The sequence below is a fragment of the Camellia sinensis genome, chromosome 13, assembly GCF_055761805.1.
Source record: "Camellia sinensis isolate YWXY chromosome 13, ASM5576180v1, whole genome shotgun sequence".
Taxonomy (NCBI): Eukaryota; Viridiplantae; Streptophyta; class Magnoliopsida; order Ericales; family Theaceae; genus Camellia; species Camellia sinensis.
Genome location: NC_138973.1, coordinates 128970774 through 128978475, shown reverse-complemented (window position 1 = coordinate 128978475; position 7702 = coordinate 128970774).

Genomic DNA, 7702 nt, shown 5'->3' with positions numbered 1-7702 from the left:
ACTCAAGCGATCAACATTCCACTCGAGCGCACTTGAGGACCATCTAGTACTTTTGTAGGTTGCACAGTCCACTTGAGCAACCAAGGCCTACTCGAGAGGTCAGACATATTTTAGCATATTTTCGAAAGATGTTCTATGTTTGTATCTTCATCCCCATTTTTATCTGGGCATTATTAGCCATGAAATATGATTCGTTGAGGATTAATAACTAAGAAACCAACATGAGTAATTGAATTAGAAAAGAAAAGAAAGAATTATCTGATTTGAATTATGTGTTACAATGTCTATGATTATGTGAATATGTAGGTTGGAACGTTGAGGACGAACATTGATCTAGTTAAGGTGCATGATAAATGGTTAAAAAGTGTATAATTATTCTATTATTTCTAGATATTAATACACTTTTATAATATTAAGTCCCTCATTTTATTTATAGTCATGTGTTTAATAGATTAATTTCACTTTAAACATAATTAGTTTGTAATTAATATAAAATGTTGGGGTTGATTTGTAAATATCAAACAGAAAAAGAAGAAACAAAAGACAAAAAACAAAAAAAAATAGGTGGTGATTTCTCCACCCACCATCCCACTACATGTAATATAATATATATATATATATACATAATTAATAATACTATATTCATATATATATGTGTAGACACCCTATTTTTGACCGTCCTCAAGACTTGGGCTTCATCGTTGAACACTCGATGATCATCCATGTTCGTGTTCGTCTTGAGTTCTTGGAGGTTTCGGTCGCGCGCCTTGCCTCGAGACCTCTCGACTTGTTTGCTTTGTGCTTGGTTGTATACCAAACACTTGTGTTTTTTCTTATGAGGGCAGGGAATGGCTTGTTGGCCATCCCCACACCACACCGGCCTTGGCTTGAGGCCACCGGCCCTGTTTTCTTGCTACTGGCCAAATATTTTGTTCGGTCGACAGTGTTTTTGGTCGGCCGGCCATTTTTGTTGGTCAATCGGCCATATTTTCCAGCCGACCCCTTTCTATCTGCTTTTGACAGGTATTTTATGCCAGCTGTCACAGCTGGTATTCACTTTACACCCCCTCCATACACGTGTATGGAGGGATTTGCCTCTTGGGTTAGCTTCTCTTAGAAGCTTTAGAATTGAACCTCTATAAGAGGAGAGTCCCTCCTCCCTCCTCCAGGTTCAGAGAATTAGGGTTAGAGAGGTTAGATATAGTATTGTATCTATAACTCCTTGTTTAGTTTTGTTTTATACTCAAAAGTGTGTTTTTGTCTTACTATTGTACACAAACACACACTAGAACACCATCCTCTTGGAGCTGAGATCCTTGGAGGTTGATTTTGGTGTTCTTGGGTTGCTTTGAACTCAGAAAACCTGTTGGAGTGGTGTTCTTAAAGAGGTTCTTCAAGGGTAAGAAACTTACCTCTTTATTCCCCATTTTTGCACAAGATTTTGACCTATCTTGCTTATTGTTTTAGGCTTAGCTATAAACTAATAAAAGTTCTGATTTTGTGTGTTTTAGAACTTTGTTTAAGGTCACTTTGAGGTTTGGGGTTGTCTCCCCCCTCCAAGGCCTTGTTAGGCCTTGTTTTAGGCCATCAATTTTTGCCATTGTTTTGGTCTTTGCATGACCTCTCTACCACTGAAATCCAGAGGATTTTTAGTGGTGGAGAGGTAGTTTTGAGGTCCCAAATGGGAGAGGGTCACCCCCTCTCCATATTGTCTTTGATGCTTGCATAAGTGGCTTGTGTTGTAGCATGTTTGCCTTGCTTGTTTTAGCTCCATTTCAGTATATATTAGGCTTTGTTTTGCCATGATATAGCACTGTTTTAAGTTGGTTTAGACATGCCATGTATGCTCCATACACTTGTCTTGTAATCCCATGTTTTAGCCTAACATGCATCATGTTGTAACATGTCTTTCTAGCATGATTTTGGCTTAGCTTCAAGGAGTTTTTATCCATGTTTTGGTATGCTTGAGGTTTGTTTTTGGTTGTTTGAGTCATCCACGACCTGCTTTGAGTAGCTACCATGCGATCTAGCTTGAAGGCTTTGAGTTTTGAAGCCCCAAGCATGCCTTACTTAGCTTATTTCAGTGATTTGGAGTCACTTACCATGTCATTTCAGTCCATATGGCATGTTTGTTTACTTACATTTGATGCTCCTTTAGTGCCTTAAAGAATTGTTGTCTTATGCTCCATGATTGGGTCATTGTGTATGCCTTTAGACTTAGGCCATTTAGATGCCATCTAAGTGGGGTTTTGGGGCTTATTTTGGCATAATATGATTCTGTTTTGCATTGAATAATCCATGCCATGTTTGGTTGTGATAGGTGTAGAGCAATGCTCCCTTTTGTAGCTTTGAATGCCCTTTGTTTTGGGCCCATTTCTTAGCATGTTTTGGCCTTGTTCCATGCATGCTCTAACCTTGTTTTGGTCTGCCTTGGGACTGTTTTAAGTCCTCGTGGCCCTTTGGGGCTTGGTTGATATGGTCACGGCTTGAACCCCTTGGCTAGCCTCAAGTTTTGGACTCCCTTCCATGCTTTACTTGGGTAGTGTGATTGGTTTGGCACTACTCTTAATATGATTTCAGAGCTTAGCATGCTTGTCATTTGTCCATGTTAGTCCCTTTTAAATGTGTTTAAAAGTTGCCTCTTTTATGCCTTAGATGATAGGCCTTTGTGCATGCATGTTTGCATATCTATTCCATGCCTTTGTTGCATCATATTGGCCATTGTTTTGGACCTATTGGAGAGCTATTCATCTTGGTGTAAGTCCATCCTTTACATGTTGTTGCATGCTTGCCTTGTATGTTGTTGCATACTTGGCCCATTGCATATTGTTGTATGCTTAAGTTGCATTTTGCATGCTTGTTAGCTTGCATTTTGTCATGAGTTTAATATGTTGTTACATGCTTGCATGTTTGCATGCTTGTTCACATGTTCATGTTGCATTAGTTTGCTTGCATGTCTAGGTTGCGTAGCATTGTGCATGTTTGCATCCCTTGCCTCTTGATCAATTATGATTGAGGTTAGGATCATTGTGTGTTTGTGTGCATTTCATTTGATATCAAATTGCACACTTGGCACCTTGGGCCATAATGCATTGAAATGCGTGATTGGTGGCCCGAGGGTCGAGAACCATACTCCTTTGAGTCTCAAACACGATGAGGAGGGTGGTGGTGCAAACATTGCTTTGAAATGCATTGCCATGTCTTGTCTGTCCTCTGTTGCAGCAAACCAGTGTTCTGCAGGAGGAAATGGCCAGTCGGCAACTTTCAGTGCCGGCCGACTATCAATACCCAGCCGATGATCTAATTTTTGGTCGATGACCATAATTCCATGGCCGGTGGTTCTCCTTTTTGGTCGGTGGCCTCCCACAACTCTCAGGGAGTGATTCTAAAGCTTCCTTGGGACTTGTGAATTTTTCAAAAGTACAGATCAGTGTAAACAGAGGCAACATGAGCATGGCGACGAATTTCCGAGCGAAGCCAAGCACTCATGCATCTGTCCCTCTTCCCGAGGCTGCTTTACTGCTTTCTTAGCTTAATTAATCTGTTTAATTAGTTAAGCATTGTGTAATTATTTAATTAGCTTGTTAGTTAATTAATTTGTATTATTTATTTGGTCCCTCCCTCGAGAGGGCGCAATTGTGTAATAAGCATGCGTGTGTGTGATGCATGCCTTCCAACCCCCACTTCTTTCTCCCTTTTATTTAACCGCTTATGATGTTAGTTTTAGGGCATATTTGATTTAGCATACCTTATGCTATGCATGTTTGCATTCATTCATCAGTATTGCATGCACCGGGCTCGGCGCATCATACTAACTGCATAGTATTTCAATTCCAAGTTGAATACATATGTTGAATTGTCGCATCTCATATGCCATTTTAGATTAGCCGAGCCTATTCTAGTTGCATTTTTGCCTGCGATGCATTAGCCATCCTAACATGGATTTGGGTCATACATTTGATTACTAACATATCCCTTGTTTTGGTTTGGAGTACACTATGAGTATTTATGCTTTAGCATCTTGCATGTATGTGAGTGTTAACATGATAGCATGCTTACCATGAGGCTATATGCTTATGTGATAAAACTACCTGAATGCCTGTGGGTGAAGGTTGGGTTGCTTGAATTGGAATAATTCGTCGAAACCCGTGTTTTAGCCTACTTGCGAGTAGCAAATTTCAAACAATTTCCAAACAAACAGATATGCGATGCTTTGTTCCAAAATTAGGCGATTTAGTCTATACTTATGTGTTGTGCGCATCACATAGTAAATTCTAGCTAATTAATTAGAATAAGAACACATATGTTTTCAAAACTCGATATCATGCTTAGTACAGGCCGATCTTCAGATCGGGCGAGCGGGAGTGCTCATAGCTGACCTTCCCTAATCGTACCCAAGTTCCCGAGCCGAGGCAACTTTGGTGATGACGGACACGTGGCCTTAGGCAATGAGTCAGGGTTTCCTAAATTCCCCCAAAATAAGTATTTAGGTGGAGACTCTGTATCTGGCAAAGCAGTCCATGTTTGGCATTTCTTTCTTAAAAATCTGTTTTCCAAAACGATTTGCCGGATTTGGACTCTTTAGTGATTTATCAATCTCACATCGCACATTGTGAGATTAGATTCAGAACCGTGACACAATTGAGTCCGAACTGTGGAAAAGCATAAAGCCCTCGAGGGTATGTCTACAATTTCTGGCGACTCTACTGGGGAGTTAGAGAACTTGACTCGAACTTATGATATCTTGTTTTGACTACACTCATGTGTTTCTTTGCATTGCATTTGCATTGGTACACACCTAGGACACCGTGTTTGCCATCTGCTATTCTTGAACAGTTTGTCGGAGGCTCGCTTTGAGAAGCGCGCCATAAGGCTGACCGGTTATGGGCTCTGCCACGATGGGAACACAAACCCCAGTTTTTACTGAGGCACCCTTTTGACCATTGAACCTAGTGCATATTCGGAATCCATAGTGACCATTCCAAACTAGGATAGGTTGCTTACCCGATTGTAAGTTGTTTGAAACCGTTATATGCGTAGTGAAAACCCTAGCTCCTGACAATAGGACAGGGAAACCCTACCCCAACATAGGGGTGTTTTGGCTCTCACTTGCTTGTTATGTGCTTTTTGAGTTGACCTCTACAAGAATGCACATATCAGTTTGCAAGCCTGGGTATCAAGCCTGCGGACATCAGTGTTTTGAGAATCAGTTATATCTGTGGGTATCAGATTCAGATTTGAGGGAGTAATTTTAGGGGAACAGTGATCAGTAGTCGAGTGTAGTTATTCAGCTATGCTTATGTCTGTTCTAGTAAAATTGGGCTGAGATGTTGCCTACTTTCTCTTTCAGTCCAGAGATTCAGTTTGGAGCAGCCAGCGTTCTCCTTTGTTGAGGCAAGACCAGTCAAGGCTTAGCGGTTCACCTGCTCTGTTAGTCACCGGTTACATCATCTCCGTTCAGTTCAACGGACTCATGATGACACAAAATTCAGAGGAAATTGTGGTTATGGCAACCGCATTGGACCAAGGAATCATCTTACAGGATGAGACCAATGTTGAAATACCACATCCGCCTAGGTCGCCTGTCGCGCACCTGATCTGGATGCCCCAGTTGTTTCAAGCTTGTGAACCCACCACGTTTGAGTTAATGAGAATGATTGGTGACCTCCAAAGGTCTGTGGCTGACCTCCCCTATGGAATGTCGTCTTCGCCACCAACCACATCATATGCCGGGAACTTCATGCCGCAGGAGCCCCCGCTACTAGGGCGAATTGTAATTGAGCTCAGCCAGCCTAAAGCTGTCTCGAACTCCGGCAATGACGTATCAACGGCAACGGGGCTTCGCACGTAGGGTCGAGCTCCAGGACAAACTAACCAACCAACCGATCACTGTGAGTAATATCTTAATAGAGATATCTGAAATATGTTGTTGTCCAATTGCTTACTTCAATGTAAGTTTTATAAGTTCATTGATTCGATTGGCGGACAATGTTTGCTATACCAAATGAGTGGGCCAGAGGCCAATCTGATCTAAATAATAGAATGAATGGTCCAGAGGCCATTTTGACATGAATGGATGAGCCAGAGGCCGTTTTGACGTGAATGAATGAGCCGGAGGCCGTTTTGACATGAATGAATGGGCCAGAGGCCATTTCGACATGAACGTGTAAATGGGCTAAAGGCCATTTTGTCATCTGACTGGGCCAAAGGCCGTTTTGACACAAATGAAAGTTTGAATGGGCCAAAGGCCAGTTTGTTTGGAACCGCAGTCACTTGACCTAAATTGCGTATATATGTTAAATAGAGATATGAATTGGGCCTTAGGCCATTTGAAGCATGTTGTTCTGCATATCGTCTGTATAGCTTCTTTAATTGATATTATTCACTGGGCTTTCACTCACGCTCATTCATGTGTTTGTAGGTGAGCCAAGGGAAGTCCAAACCCAGTCCCAGTGAAGTCTATGTGGAACAACAAAGGTTTTGGGAGGGTCAGCCCTTATGTCTCACGCATGAGACCCGTCTTCGCCCTTTTGTTATGTATTTATATCATGTCATGTTGGCAAAGACTTTGCATCTGTTGTATATAGTCGTGATGGGTTGACTTAGACTTATATGATCTTGTATGTACGAAACCTTATTGTAGACGTCCCTGTGGGCCTCATGCTACAGTTCGGACTCAAATAGTCACGGTTCTTAATCTGGTCTCACAGTGTGAAATGCAAGACTGATAAATCACCAAAGAGTCCAAATCCGGCAAATCGTTTTGGAAAACAGATTTTTAAGAAAGAAGTGCCAAACATGGACTGCTTTGCCAGATACAGAGTCGCCACCTAAATATTTTGTTTTTGGGGAATTTAGGAAACCCTGACTCATTGCCTAAGGCCACGTGTCCGTTATCACCAAAGTTGCCTCGGCTTGGGAACTTGGGTATGATTGGGGAAGGTTAGCTATGAGCACCCCTGCTCGCCCGATCCGAAGATCGGCCTGTACTAAGCATGATATTGAGTTTTGAAAACATTATGTGCTCTTAAACCGGTTATTAGCCTAGAATTACTATGTGATGTACGCAACATACAAGTATAGACTGGATTGCCTAATTCGGAACAAAGCATCGCATCGCATACCCGTTTGCTTTGAGAATGTATTGAAATTTGCTACTCACAAGTAGGCTAAAACACGAGTTTCGACGAATTATTCCAACTCAAGCAACCCAACCTTCACCCACAGGCATTCAGGCAGTTATATCATATAAGCAAATAGCCTCATGGCAAGCATGCTTTCATGTTAACACTCATATACATGCAAGATGCTAAAGCATAAACACTCACAGTGTACTCTGAGCCAAAACAAAAACTAGTTAGTAATCATGCATAATCCTAGTTCATGTTAGCAATGGCTAATGCAACGCATGCAAAATGCAACTAAGATAGGCTCGGCTACCCTAAGAATGACATGTGAAATGCGACGACTTGATACACGTATTCAAGTTGGAATTGAAACACAATGCAGTTAGCATGATGCGCCGAGCCCGGTGCATGCAAAACAGATTAATGATGCAAACATGCAAGCATAAGTATGCTAATTGAAACATGTCCTAAACTAGCCATCAAAAGCTAGTAAATAAAAAGGAGAAAGACGTGGGGTTGGAAGACATTCACACACGCACGCACACTTATTACAAATCCGCCCTCTCGACGGAGGG